Below are 6669 nucleotides of genomic sequence, written 5' to 3'. Positions count from 1 at the left end.
CATTTTACAGTGTTCTCTGCTCCAGAATGAGAATGTATCAGTGAAACAAATGGTTGCCTCTCGGATGGTCCGTGTGCGGTCCATGATTTTGTCAGACCATAGACTTGCATTGGCGAGTCTCGCGCGTGAATCGCATACTGTCACAGCATGTTGCGATTTTTTTCTCATCCTGAATCTGGATGAGAAAAAAGCGTCCGACACTCAACAATGTGCTCTCAGACATTGATTAACATTGGTCCGACTGCAATGCGATAAAATCACGCATTGCGCTCATCCAAGTTTCACGCCAGTGTGTCCGTACCCTAATAATAAAATCCATATAGTAATCCTGCAATGTCTGCTGGACATGGTATGGGGAGGGTTTATGGCTCAGTTAGTACACACTCCATACTTCTTGTTATTAACCAGTTAATGCTCTCTTGTCCACCGCACTGCAGTGTCAAGAGGAAGACAGCGAGACAGGCAGCAACATCGCATCAGGGAGCCCCTGACCTCGAAATAGAAGATCCTCAGATCCTGGTATTGTGACATAATATTAGGAATAATATTTTTTGCATTTATATTACACTATGAACTCCACAACACTTTACAGACATCATCAACACTGTCCCCATTGGGGCTCACAATGTAAACATCCTTTCAGTATGTATCTGTAGTGTGGTTGGAAACCCATGCAAACACTTGGAGAATAAACTTGCACATAAACCAATTCAAATCATTAAAAGATTATTATTTTTTCTATTTATCTCAAGGTAGTCTGTCTGCAGGATTTTACCCCTACAAACCTTTTATATGTGCTACCAGGAATGTGGGTGGAGAAGCTGCAAGGATGGGGGGAGAAGCTACAGGAAACTTGGGCCGCAACAGGGGGGAAGATTGTCTGTGATTGGGGGGGTCCGAGGGGGAGGGGATTGTACGTAACGGGGCCACGATGGGGAGGGCTGCGATGGGGGGGGGAGGGGGCGCCACCGCTGACAGTGCCTAGGGCAGCAGGAACTCAAAATATGGCCCTGCTGGAAGGGCGATATGCACTGTGTGTGCTGCCCCTGGCTGGAGAAAGGGGAACCAAAGTTAGGGGGAACCAGTAGTGGGTATGGGTGGAGGAAGTAGGAGATATATAAAGGGAAGCCAATTGAGAGAGAGAGAGAACAGTAAGGACAGTCAGTGCGGGAGCAGAGTCTCTTTAGGAGCTCTGCTCCATAAGTGGGGCCTAGTGATAGAGGCCCAGGAGGGGAGCAGAGGAGTAGGGCTCCGATCTACAGAAGGGATCCCAGGGGTACGGAAGGAGCAGGAAGCCACCCTTACGCCCGAAACTGCCCGGAGGCAGGAGGGATCAGGCTGCAAGAAGGGGACCGGCCCCTGGTCCAGCCGTGTTACTCAAGGTCTCGGCTGGGAAAACCGGAGGCTTCTGGCTGATATAGTCAGTTGCCGAAGTCTCATTCTAATCCCCTTGAGGGTCAAGCAGGTCCGGGAACTCCAACGAGACAGGAGGGACTTCAGAGCACCCGAGCGGGATTGAGAGTGGGGAAGCGCAGGGCAGGAGGGAGAAAGACCCAGCGCGAAGACGGTCTAGCTAGGAACACGCGAAAGTGGGGTTCTGTCAAGTACTCCTAATTTTCCTGAGGAAGTGCTGAACCCCTGCCTGGTGAACGCAGCGCGACGTGGGAGGCTGACACCTGTACAGTGCACCAGCAGAACTGTCATAAAGATCTGTGAGTAAAAACCTTGGATGACTGCACTGCACTGCCTCCGTCCATTCTTTTATCTGCGCCATCTTTCCCTCCCCGCACTACAACGCCCAGCACAACACACCATTTCTACCCCCCTACTCTGCCCTGGAGCTAGCTCTACCTGTGGAGGGCCACACCATCACTGCTGCGGTAACACCAGCTCCAGAGGACTGCTCCGCAGCGGCGGCTCCAATTAGCCGCAATCCACAAGTGGCGTCACGAACAATCTACAAACTCCATGTAAATAATAATCATCCCTTTTTTTTTGTTGACCGCCCAGGGCCACGGACCGGGCCAGCCACCGTGATATCCCCCGACTAGCATCCAGAGGCCCGGCTGCCGAGTACCCCACCGCCCTGGGGGCGCGTCATCTCTGGCGTCACGAACAGGATTCGTAACCAGCCCGTTATCACCGGGTATTGTGCGCCTAAAAGAACTGTTTTACTACATCGAATGCAGCGCCCACCCCAGAAGAACGGGCGCCATTATGTGCATGATAAAGGACAACAGTGTGAAACCTCCCAACGTGGGTCGGGTCCCAGAGTGGCACCAAAAGTACAGCCCGCCTCTTACAATTGTGACCGTTCGCGCAGACGTGTCTGTCAAGACGGGAAGGACGTCCCAAGGAGTGACCGACAGCAGGCTACCAAGGAACCACCCCCGAAAAGGGATGGGAGAAAGAGAGAAGCGTTGGAGACAGGGTGTGGTCTGGACAAGTCCAGACAGACCGCACCCGGCAGCCAGAATGGAAGGAGGCCAGGATCAACCCTCCGCCTCTGGCCTGCAGCAAGTGACCCCCCTCACCCAGGAGGGAGCGGTCGTCGAAATGTCCCCGGAGAATGCGGAATTCCTCCAGCGCGAGATCCAGGAGCTGGGCCAACAAATGGAAGAGGCCCGGAGAGCAGCGGTCGCCAGGTGGAAAAAGGAGCTGCTGGCGAAGATGGCCGCTCGGCGGCAGCCGGCGTCGTGTTCCACCAGCGACACCCCAGCCCAGGCGGAGACAGATGAGCATCAGGAGGCCGCGTGCAGCACAGGAGCAGGTAGGAAGAGTTCCCCTGTCCCGGGCGTTGAGTGCGCTGACCTGCTCCTGGGCCTCCTGCAACACCCTTCGTCCCCGGGCGCGTATGCCTTGGAGCCGCTTATGGGCCTGGAACCTCTAATTCCGGGCGCGATCCCCGAGGGCCTTCTGCTCAACATGCTCCCGGAACCGCCAGCCCCTGCACCCGCATGGGTATACGGGCAAGCCACGTTTGACTGATCCGCAAAACTGGAGGACCAGCAACGACCTCCACTGTCACCGACACCAGCAGCCCCGGTTGCCTGCCCAGAAGGAGAAGAGTTCAGGTGGGACAACCAGGGGGGGGGGACCTGATGGGGTTCCCGTGTGAAACCCAGGCTCAAGCCCTGTAGAAAGAGGGGTTCTGCAGGCGAGAGCTCCTCCAACTGGAGAAAGAGCGGCATACTCGTCGGGTGCGCTGAGAGCCAATAGAGGCTCAGAGCAAGGCCGCAAATACCCAAGTCCGCCAAGCGGAATCGGCGCGTCCCAGTCCCTGGGAAGAGGGACTGGTCGTCAATTTCGACTTGGAGGCTGGGTGGTGTTTCATCCGCAATCCCAACTTCACCAGGGACATCTTTGTAAACCGGCGGGACGTCGAGTCACATCTAGAACAAGGCCACCCCGACCGGAACCTGTACCCTGGTGATTATGTCTCTTATACCAGGCACCACGGAGAACGTGGGTGGTATGCCCTCCAAGTTCACCACGTGTTCCAGGAGGACGAAGACCTGCCCCCGCAGCCTGAGGCTGATGACCCGGCCGGTTCAGTCGGCAAGTACCAGCAATTTCCCCGGTGGGGATACCACTACTAGGAAAGTAGGTGGGACTGGACTGTTTATAGTTACCCGTTAGGGTATAAAGACAATAGGTTGTGGACAGTGAATGACCAAAAAACTTTATTGTAAATAGTTTGCACTTGTTAAAGTGCCCCCTATTGGTTTTATAAACTGCAACGTATGACCTTAGAACAAAAACCCGCTTTGCGTGGCGGAAGACGTGGTCCAACACCTGGATCACCTATGCCGTGCAGCCACACCCAGGGCCTAGGTTGAGGGTTTTCGGATGGGTACCTCATGCTGCTGAATTTTCACCTTGACCAGTGAGAGGGACACCCTATTTGGGATCTCACTGGAATCTTGCTTGAAAAGTTTTATAATGTTTGATAATATAATCTGTAACGTTAAAGTGATGTGCCTCCCATAAAGGGAAGAAATGTTATAATCTTCTAAGTGAATGCATTCAAAAAAATTTTGTGTGTCTAAATTACCTTGTTTTTGCTCAGTTCCAGCCAGCGGACGTGCTGTGTTTTACCAGGGGGGAATGTGGCGCCCCTGAGGGTTCAGTCGCCACAGAGGTATTGCACCTCACCCAGAGGTGTGGTGTCTCCTTCTCTCAGGTAAGAAGGGAATACTGCCCGGAACCCCAACACCTGCACTCAACACTACACTGCTCCAGGCCGGCTGGAAGGGTGATATGCACTGTTTGTGCTGCCCCGCCCCTGACTGGAGAAGGGGGAACCAAAGTTAGGGGGAACCAGTAGTGGGTGTGGGTGGAGGAAGTAGGAGATATTTGAAGGGGAGCCAACTGAGAGAGAGAGAGAACAGTAAGGACAGTCAGTCCGGGAGCAGAGTCTCTTTAGGAGCTCTGCTCCACAAATGGGGCCTAGTGATAGAGGCCCAGGAGGGGAGCAGAGGAATAGGGCTCCAATCTACAGAAGGGATCCCAGGGGTACGGAAGGAGCAGGAAGCCACCCGTACGCCCGAAACTGCCCGGAGGCAGGAGGGATCAGGCCGCAAGAAGGGGACCGGCCCCTGGTCCAGCCGTGTTACTCAAGGTCTCGGCTGGGAAAACCGGAGGCTTCTGGCTTATATAGTCAGTTGCCGAAGCCTCATTCTAATCCCCGTGAGGGTCAAGCATGTCCGGGACTCCGACAAGACAGGAGGGACTTCAGAGCACCTGAGCGGGATTGAGAGTGGGGAAGCGCAGGTCAGGAGGGAGAAAGACCCAGCACGAAGACAGTCTAGCTAGGAACACGAGAAAGTGGGGTTCTGTCAAGTACTCCTAATTTTCCTGAAGAGGTGCTGAACCCCTGCCTGGTGAACGCAGCGCGACGTGGGAGGCTGACACCTGTACAGTGCACAAGCGAAACTGTCATAAAGAACTATGAGTAAAAACCTTGGATGACTACACTGCACTGCCTCCATCCATTCTTTTATCTGCGCCATCTTTCCCTCCCCGCACTACAACGCCCAGCGCAACGCACCATTTCTACCCCCCATACACTGCCCTGGAGCTAGCTCTACCTGTGGAGGGCTACACCATCACTGCTGCTGTAACACCAGCTCCAGAGGACTGCTCCGCAGCGGCGGCTCCCTTTAGCCGCAATCCACAAGTGGCGTCACGAACAATCTACAAACTCCATGTAAATAATAATTATCCCTTTTTTTTGTTGACCGCCCTGGTCCACGGACCGGGACAGCCACCGTGATATCCCCCGACCGGCATCCAGAGGCCCGGCTGCCGAGTACCCCACGGCCCTGGGGCGCGTCACTTGCAACAGCTGAAGATGATTTTAAAAGGGCACTATAAAGAAGAGAGTACTTCAGAATTGTTCCACCGACTCATTAACCTCTCACAGAAAAATAATGAATCACCCCAAAGTTTCTTGTTCAGAGCAATTGAACTGAAGGATAGACTGTTGTTTGCATCCAGAGATGTAGAAGCGGAGAAGAAGTTTGATGCTGGACTAGTCCAGAAGAAGTTCTTCAGATCATTGGAAACGGGGTTAATCAGCAAAGACATCAAGTTGCAGCTGAAACAGTATCTAGAAGATCCTGGCATTCTGGACGAAGTCCTAATTGAAAAAATGAATGAGGCAGCTAGTTTGGAGTCAGAGAGCGAACTGAAGTTAAAGAAAGGCTCTGCTCCTAAAATCACCAAAATGAGTCTGGTGAAGTTGGAGACCCCCAGTGGCCAGTCCGAAGATCATCATAGAGACCCTCCAGTGCCACCTCCGAGTGGGAACCTTAAATCACCAACAAAAGAGAGGACTGCCAGCGCGGACTGGGAGGAAGTAATAGGAAAACTGAGAGCCGAGTTCATTGAGGTGAAAAAGTTGATTCGTTTCAGGCCAGAACCAGTATCCCCCAGACCCAGATGTGGGTTCCAAAACAGAAGATGCCCGGCTTGTGAAGCGTGCCGTTCATAAAATCAGAGAACAGTGTGTGTCCACTGTCTAAGATTTGGTGAGGAAGGACATTATGCCAAGGAATGCCAATGGTCATTTGGGTTAAAAGAAGCAGAAGCAAATCCAAATCTCACCAAACCACAGAACGGCGCATGAGGTAAAACGGCTGCATGAGGTAAAACGGCATTATGAGACACTTGGTGAACCAAGACAAGTGCCAAGGACTGTTGACTGGAAACATGTATCTCTGCCTGTGGACCAGGTAAGCTCACTTGCGTGGTATTCACCACCGAGAGGCACTATGGAAGATGTTGCCTGGTTGAAAGACTTGTTTTCATGCTTTGATTTTACTTAAAATACTTTGTAGAAACAAAGAACTGTTAAAGCCTAGTGAGAGAGAGCTGGTTGAAGACGTACAAAAAGCTCCAGCTGAAAAGATGCTGATTGTTTTAATTGTGTTAATTGTTTATTTCTTACAGGCATCCTACAAGAAAAAGGTCGTAAGATTAGGTTGTTATCAATTTATATGAAGTTATCCAACTTTCATCACTGTATCAGAATTGATCAGATTGACCAATTAAGATGAATTTCAAGGACGACATTCACAAAGAAGGGAAGAGCGTGACATGCAGAAGTAGTGCTGTTGTGGAGTATGACATGCAGAAGCAGTGCTGTTGCTTTAAAAGCATTCAGCA

This window comes from Phyllobates terribilis, unplaced genomic scaffold (genome assembly GCF_046119375.1).
Source record: "Phyllobates terribilis strain yellow unplaced genomic scaffold, ASM4611937v1 Scaffold_70__1_contigs__length_7381418, whole genome shotgun sequence".
NCBI classification, from domain to species: Eukaryota; Metazoa; Chordata; class Amphibia; order Anura; family Dendrobatidae; genus Phyllobates; species Phyllobates terribilis.
Note: the sequence above shows the minus strand (reverse complement) of the source record.